General features: G+C 44.8%; 1 protein-coding gene across 1 annotated transcript in view; it reads left to right on the forward strand.

Annotated features, from left to right (window-relative positions):
- LOC146198932 (uncharacterized) overlaps positions 1–7,987 on the forward strand; it is a 60,091-nt gene extending 52,104 nt beyond the window's left edge. Inside the window, exon 7 of the mRNA XM_084594417.1 lies at positions 4,740–7,987. The gene's annotated coding sequence lies outside the window, so the exon portion shown is untranslated. The remainder of the gene's footprint in view (positions 1–4,739) is intronic.
- Positions 7,988–8,551: the final 564 nt, after the last annotated feature.

Raw genomic sequence — 8,551 nt, forward strand, 5'->3', positions numbered from 1 at the left:
AGAAATAGCAACTTTTCGAGATGCATTGCAGTTCCTTGTAATCCACAGACAGTTTTGTCGTAACAGGCGACGTAGCAATAATAACAATCTGGCAATACGACAGGACGGAAACCATTTTTTTGGATCCCGTCGACTTGGTCGTACTTGTCAAGTAGGTTCGGACATTCATCTCAGTGCTATATCGCTTCTATGGCTTAAGTGTTTAGCGGAGTCATATTGATGCGAAGAAGACGATCGGCAGTGGCGCGAGAGGAGCCCTGGCGCTAGGCCAGACATTAAATCATCGTTCATCTTGTCGCTATGTTGTGCCGTCTCTTTTCTTGTCACCACGTAACAATATTTAAAGATGCGGTATATTGCACTTGTGCGGATAGGCAGCTTTAAGTGAAACGTGAACAAGGCAGTTGGAACAAGAACCCCTAAAGAAGATCTCAGTTGAAGAAAACAATACTAGTGCAGCTGCCCTTCATTTCGGAGGCATGTAGACGCCTGTTTGGAAGTGTTCGTGGACTCCGCCCGTATCTTCTCCCCGGCGGCTAATAGTTCCTTGTTTTATTGTTTTTGTTTGAAATTTCTTTTGCGCGTTTCGTTTGAAACTGATGGAATGGGTGCAAGCACAAAAATGATGATTGAGAACATTTTATGCACACTCGGTAATTAGGTAATTTATCATAGCGCCAAATTTCACAAAGTCGCACTCATTGAGAAGGAAACTGTGCAGGGGAATGCGAAAGTACGCTACTCACTCAAATAGGACAGGTAATTTGGGATTTCGTGCATAAGAACGCTGATTTTAATTGTACGGGCGCGAATGAAACGGAACACTGTGTTATCATGCAACCCAGAATCACTCGTCATGTTCAAATATTGAACATGCTGTCTGTCATTTTAGTGCGTATCTGTTTTCATAAAAAAAAAAAGATCTGTGTTAATCAACCTCGAATTCAAGTTAGGGTCATTTAGAGTAAGTAGTTCGTTAGGGTAAGCAGTTCCATTTCATAATGCCTGTGCCTGTATGTTGGCTATAGGAAATGAGCGCGAAATGTACGAGTGGCATTGAAGCGAGTAACATCTGTGGTTTTCAAGATATATAGCAGTACGATGCCATGTTAGTCCAAAGCGATGTTTTGAGCGTCAGCGAGCTGCTGTTTTCCATCAATTTCGCTAACGACTTACATCTCGAGGACGAAAAGAAGGTAACTGTGTTCAAAGAGTTCAGGAGGTCGGTCGTGCAGCTGCAGTTTGTTCGCAATGCGGTGGACGCAACAACAAGAGGAGGTCGGTCTTCTAGAGGTGATTAGCTCTCAATATGATGATACGTTGTACCCAAGGTAATGAACTAATGAATGTAAGCAAAGGAACGGGGTTATAAGTGTGTGTCATTGGGATATGTAGTGAAGTAGTGTAGTAGTTGCAGTAATAAAGCTCATTTGGCTCCAAACTAGTCGCCAAAGACGTCGGACCAGGGCTAATAGCTAGGCATGCCAAATCACAGGGGACGGGTGAGGATATTGAGAAGGTCGAGATGGCGACGGTGTAAACGAAAAGCCATTGTCTCAGGTTAGCGTCTATTGAGAGATTCTTGGGACAAGGTCAATCTAGAAGGAAGTGTCGGAGGAATAAACGCATTCGGGTGGTGAGCACCTTGCGCAGAACATGAGATTCGGTGACAGAAGAAAATAATTGTTCATTTATCACAGTGAGCTGGTCATCAAGGAAGCGAGAAAATATGGTATAAGGTGTTTATTTAACGCCATGCACGTGATACAGTCATTAAACATCATGCAGTTCACAGTAGTCGTGCAGTTTGCCCGCACCGTAACTGAATTGCACGTACACCCCTGGGCTCACAGGCCGATCGCGCTAACTGCAGAACCACAGCGGCTACCGGGTGATAACAGATATACTTGAAATTAAACGCGGCTATTGAGGGAAGCAGTGCATATTTTTTGCTAAGTCATTCCCTCGTTGAAAACATTCCCCACCCAAGTTAGGATGTGCCTCAATACAAGCTGGATCACTTTGTTCCTGAATGGCGGACACATACACGCCTGAATTAGTCGGACATCATCTATGTTCGCTGTGCGCAAGTACAATTGCAGGCTCACTTAAGCACATGCTGGCTGGCAGAGTAACAGGCTACTTTGAAGTTCCCCTTCAACTTTCCGTGTGAAGGCCGGCGATAACAAACCTTAATTGTTGCTGCACAAGCGTTACGACGCGCACATGATCGGGGGCGAAACGGCGAATCCGTCCGTACCCCATACTTCGTGAGGCCGAACTCAAGGCCACCATTCGTGTTGACTTCAAGGCTACGCAGCGTGAGCCACTGAATCCTCAGCAAGAAGAAAAAGAAGATCAAAGTGAAAGCTGCTTTATGCGGCGGCCTGATGAAAAAAGAAAGCATCATGCAGAGAGAGGCTAGTGAACTCCGGAGGGGCCACGAAGCAATTTCCAAGACTATTCCGGGAGTTTGGTTACAATAGCTCTGTGCGTGCGATCTCTCATGTATCGAGTTGCACTGCCGTAACCACATCGTCAACACCCATACTCATTAGAATGAATGCTGAATTACGAAACTAGAATGAATTACAAAATATATTTAGGAAGTTTTATTTCCGACCCAGTACGTCCATGATAAAGATTTCAATAATGTGTCATCGGCGACTGCGACCCGCCTTTAGTGTCGATGCGAAAACAGCACAATAAACGCCTTCGCCCTTTCTGCCACAAGTGCAGTTTGCGTCATTGAAAAATGGAACCTCATGAACTGGCACAGGGAGAGATAAGGAAGTAGCTACATGGCATGGAGGCTGCAAACCACCAAATGAAATGCGAACGGAGCCTGCCAACTGCAAAGAGCTGCAGTTTCCATCGAAGACAGCCTTCACCCGCCAACTTCACAAGCGAGGACATCAAAGTGCTAAGCCGATCTCTTCCAGGCTTTCTCGAGCCATTGAGCCGGTTTTAAAACCATAACTTTTCGCCGCGCTGGGCGGAACGCATGTCAATCGGAAAAGTAAACTGCAAAAACTACGATCCACCCACGTTTGCGCAGAGACTACTGATAAGAGATCCAGCGTTGGGAAAAAAAAAAAGACAAAGACGTTTAATCCACTCGCGGCAAGAGCCCCAGGCGATTTAATCCACGGTTGATGCGTTCGCGCAACTGTCGTTTAACGCTTGAACACATTTTCAGCAGCGTTTTAAGCGAAAATAATATTCTTTGGAAACATCGTTCGTCACGCTCCTTTCACAAGATTTGGAGCAGCCTTGTATGAAGTGCAGCTTTATAAATTATTCGATCTACTTGCGCACCATAATGCGGCGTTAGAAAAAGATGGGGGCACTGTTCCCATAAAGGATTTATAGTCGGTTTCTCGGCAACGCGGGTGCCATTTTCGGTGACGGCTTTGTTTTTGTTTTATTTACGGAGGCAAGGCGTTGCTCCGTGTTAAACTCTGAATCAGGAATTTCGCAGTTTATAGACTGCGAAGAAAAAAATAAGAATAGAGAGAAAAAAAAAAACGTACTCAGGCTTGACGGAACCGTTGGGGATGGCTAAGCCGTCAGGACGCGTTGCGAAGGTTAGAGTTAAACGAAGCAGTTTTGAAACTATTGCTCACGCCAACTCGGTCAAGGCTCGGGCAGCTACGTATATGGTGCATAAGGTCCTCCGCTTTGCGCCTGTGTTGGTCCGCTTGTTTTGTGGTGCTAGTTTCTTTTAGATATTCCGTGAAAGGGTTTTACTCTGTCATCACGTCCTCCCAGACTGATAAATTATAGTTCGTTTTTGTCTCCAGTCTTGTATTTTTCTTTTCTTTTCGGATATGTACGCCCCATCTTCTGAGTTAACGTAGTTATTTCCGCTGGCCTCTTTGACTCTCACGTCCATCTATATTGCTGCATTTTTAAGCATTAGATAGGGTGGAGCCAGAAGTTAAGGCAAGGAAGCTTGACAAGAAAAGTTCTTTAGTTTAGTTTAGTTTTGCTGGTATCTTAAGGCGTGTACATCTGCCGCGATGAAACATGAATCTGGCGCAGTAGTCCATTTTAGGTTTTGCCTCGGAGTATTTGCTTTTGTTAACTTAAAATTTTCATTCGAAGCCGGCAGTTGGGTTCAAGGAGGTAGTTAGGCAGTTAAATTAGGCGTGCACTCTGTCTGATGCTTACTTTTTCTTATTTTAACGGGAACAAATATTCATCCCAGTCGGAAAAAACTACAGAAAATTTTCTGGTGTTACGACAGAATTTCTGTGCGGTTTCTGACGGGAAACCTGTTGTGACAACAGAACATTCTGTAGTAACATCAGAAATATCTGTAGTTACAACATAAAAGTGCTACAGAACTACAGACAACAGAAATATACTATAGAAAAACTACAGAACTACCGAAAAATCTGATGGTTACGATAGAACTACAGGATATTTTGTCGTATTTTTGACAAAGTTCTGTAGTTTTTTTCGACTGGGATGGGCTGTGGTGTTTACTCATAAGAACTCATTTGCTTCATTCATAAATCGTCCTCACTCATGAGTCGAACAATCATTTCTTGAACAGCCTCTTTACTCGAATAGCTATTTTTTGTTTTCATTTCAACCACAAAAGTGCGGTTTTGTTATATTGTAGTCGCTCGTCTGGGCTGAAGGACAAATTCAGGATGGTTTTCTGTGTCTCAGCTTCAGTAACGGTTCAGACACGTGCTGACAACTGTTCTCGTCTCTTTCCATTTCTTCAGGTGGCTCGGGTAAGAAGATGTGGCGTCTAGGCGTCAAAGCCCCGTGTTTTCGAACATGGTCTCATCGACAGTCGTCCGTGGCTCGAAGGAGGCGAGATCGGTCGACGTTCTCGACGAGGGAAGGAGAGACGAAGACATGAAAAGAACTCGCCCTGCTATGTCAGCCAATCCTCGCGGGACGCGTGCTTCTCCCTGTGGCTTTCATTGTATGAAAACGGCAACTGTCCCCCATTGATACGTTTTTGGCGAACGGCTGGCCTGAAATTGTGAAATTTTACTATGCCGCGTCTCAGTGAAAGCAGTCGTTGCAGTCTTTCATATGCAGGAATCGCTGTTAATGCTGAACACGGCGCATTGTTTGAAGCCAATGCTTTTTTCGTATAGGCTGATGTCAGGTGCAAAAATTTGAAAATTTAGGCTTGCTGGCGTAACTGTGCATTATTTTTGGGTGCCATTTGACGTAAAGACCGAATATTTCAGGCGGAAATGCAGGAATTTAGCGTCTAACGTCACTATTCAGGAGCTTAATGGGGTGATTTGGAAGATGAGGTATCACTTTTCTTAATGATGGATCAGAGGCATTATTGCAACTCTGTTCATGATGCAGCGGGTTTGTTCGTGGGGCTTTCATCTGCAGCTGCCCACCGATCGGGATACTTGTAACGCGACCAGCGCGAAAACTATGTTGTGGGCTCCTTAGGCGGGGGCAGTTAGCAAGATTTAAGACTTGGCCTAGCTGATTGTCTGTGATGAGCGAAAAAAAAAGTTACCGCAAGAGGAGACAAGGGCTGGCGCGATATTGTGTTTATTTATACTTACTTTGTATTCCTTCAAGCTGTTGTTTACTTAAATCGTGAGCAGTCTTAAAGCGACAGCGTTGAGGTTCCCGTCAACGGCGTAGGGTTTGTACTCGAAAACTCACGAGCCTACCCCTGTCAGGTGGCAGGTGTTGTAGTCGAGCACTCAGTCACCAGGCTGTGCGAACGTCACGAGAACACGTGACACAGTCGAGCTGACAGGGGCACTTTACGGAGGGTGAGAAGGGAGTCCAACCATCCAAAAAATCTTTGATTCCATGTCAAGCACTCTACCCTTAGGTCGTGCTTGGGTGGATGTCAATGAGTAATTAATCCCTTATTGCAAATCTACTCCACTTTGCGGGATTCCCCCAAATATCAGACCAACATCATTCCCACTACAAGTTATTGATCAATTCGCTCTCGCCCTACCATCAGTTCTGCACCCGGAAAGGCGGTGGTCCCGGGTGTAATCCCCGGATCAGGACAAATTTTTCTTTAACTAGGACGTTTCTGTGAAAGCTATATCGCTTTTCTTTGTAGTTTTATGGCTACACTTGGGCAGATGTCGGTGAGTAATTATTCCATTATTACCGTTAGGTCGTGCATGCATGTTCGTACGTCTTCATTAAAGCGAGGCGCATCTATATGGCCATTATCAAATTATTGTAGCTCCTCACTCTACTTTAATGAGTATAAATGAGATAACAGAGGCACTAATTAAAATAATAAGGAAGAAATGTGTAGCAAAATGAATCTATATCAACAGGGGTCCCTAAAAGGAGCCGCAGATGGGAGCCGTAAATGCTGTCATGGTATACCCTTAAAGGCTTAGCTTGTGTCTCATAATTTTTTTTTTTATAATGGCTCGCGCTCACTCGAACTGTGATCAAGTGTCTTAAAGCTGCACATTTAGAATCATGCGCAAGTTATTCGCAAAACGTTTGATCGTAACTATACGGATTAGGTTGTCAGGGTTTCTACACTGCGTCCTCGTACAACGCATCAAAACTTCGTGCACTTTAATTGACACGCACAAGTAAAAAGTAAATGAGCGAAAACGCGGCACGGCACTCCACAACTATTTTGGTCGCGTCGAAGAAAAGGCGGATTATTAATAGAAGGTGGAAGTCATTGCGGCAGACGTTACTCTGTGTCCTATCCTTGCGAGCACTTCGCGAATGGCGACAGGGTGTACAATGAATGAGGTTGTTTGGGTAAACCAATACGGTGTTCAGTCTTTCTCGCAACCACTCGCGAATATGTCCGCGAATCGCCTAAACAGTATTCAGCGAATGGCGGAATCTTTGCGCGGTTTTTACAGAATAGCCCACTGGCCCATTTTCGAACACGGTAAAGGGTTGACACAGAGTGCTGATCTCTTTAGGCGCTGTGCACTGTTCCAGATGTATTAGGTGTACGCTGGTCATATTCAGCCCAGTCAATATTGAGCTAGTGTGCAAGGGCACAAAATATACCTTTCTGACTCAAAATATTGCTGGTATTATTTATTGATAGACTTGTTATATAGGATTTTTTTTAATGAAATGAGCAAATGACGTATCGTACCTTCGGATTTTCCTGATTTCCATAATATGAAGTGGAAACATTAGTTTTGAGTGGACCAATTGCAACCTTTTTGTAGCTTAATGTGAGTATATAATGCAATTTTTCACTCGCAGCTAGCTCTAGAGAAATAAAATAAGCTTCGAGAGGATTGGAAAAAAATTGCTAAAACCAGAATACTGCAAGAAGAGCATCAACCGCCAGAATGTCAGGTGATAAATACTTATTACTCTGCTTTTATTTCTTAAAATGACCTTACAGCGCGCTCAATAAAATCTAATCATTATTGGATTATATAAAATGAAAAGTATCGTTTCAGCACTTAGGCTCCTCTTTCTAGACTTAAGTCATTCGTACGATATGCTTGGTTTTCTTTCACGAAATCACTTTCATGAACAGCAGCGAGCTGACTGGAGACCAAAAAGTAGTTCGAAGACTAAAAAAAAAAAAAAAGCCTTTTTTAAAACAGAAGCCCCGACACTTCTCCCTCAAACTACGTCTACTGGCCTATAAAATCTCTCAAAATAAAATTTAGAGCTTTACCGACTGCCGCGGGTACACGGATCGGTCTGTCCGGTTCCGGTGCATGTTTGTTGACTCTCTCAAAGCCACCCCGCCCGGCGAGTTCAATTCTTTTTTGTACTAAGACACTGTTCTCATTTACTCCGGTAACTGGAACGCAGCACTACGCAGACCACAGTTTCCACAGCACCGAACGGAGAGAAGCCGAGAGCACATTGCAGTGCAAGGTCTCGCCGTCACGTATTCTTTAAGGTGTTCTATTGAGCGGGCGCCCGAATCATGCGCTGACTTGCTGTACTACTTACTAATACAAGCGGGTCAATGAGGCCGTGGGCTCCCTTGTTGCCGGATTGCGCACCACGCGCGCACAAATGGATTGCGCACCACGCGTACGTCCTTGCCTATTGACCACGAACGCTTTTACTCTAAAGCACCCACGCGCATAGCATGCCACGACAAAGCTGAAAGCACCGGCGGCGCAAGGCTCGCGCCGACACCACTCTAATGACCACAAGTTTTTTCACTTCACAATACTTAGCGCGGCTGGCGCAGTGTCCAGAGCCTCGCATAACCAGTCGCCTCGCGCGCACTTCACACACGTAATCATGAATGTGTACCCCGCACGAGCATAGCACACTGTTCACTTGATACGCGCACTCATTAGGGGTTCCAGCCAAGGCCCGGAGCGAACGCCCGGCAGGTGAAGTAGAGTGAGAGCTTAGAGCGTTTGTACACCATAGGCTATAGTTGTCTGGCATTGCAAGCACTATGCGTAGTGATTCTTAGCACCTCTCGGTATGGACGTGTTTTTTCTATCGACTTCAGAACTTATGAATATGTAGCCACGAAGGGGGCGTCGCGCACTCCAGATGAGAACGAGTTTTAAACGTTGCCAAGCGCGTATGTTCGTATTTAAAGCTCCCTTTG

Source organism: Amblyomma maculatum, chromosome 2, assembly GCF_055883805.1.
Source record: "Amblyomma maculatum isolate TAMU_Amacu chromosome 2, ASM5588380v1, whole genome shotgun sequence".
In the NCBI taxonomy this organism is placed as follows: domain Eukaryota; kingdom Metazoa; phylum Arthropoda; class Arachnida; order Ixodida; family Ixodidae; genus Amblyomma; species Amblyomma maculatum.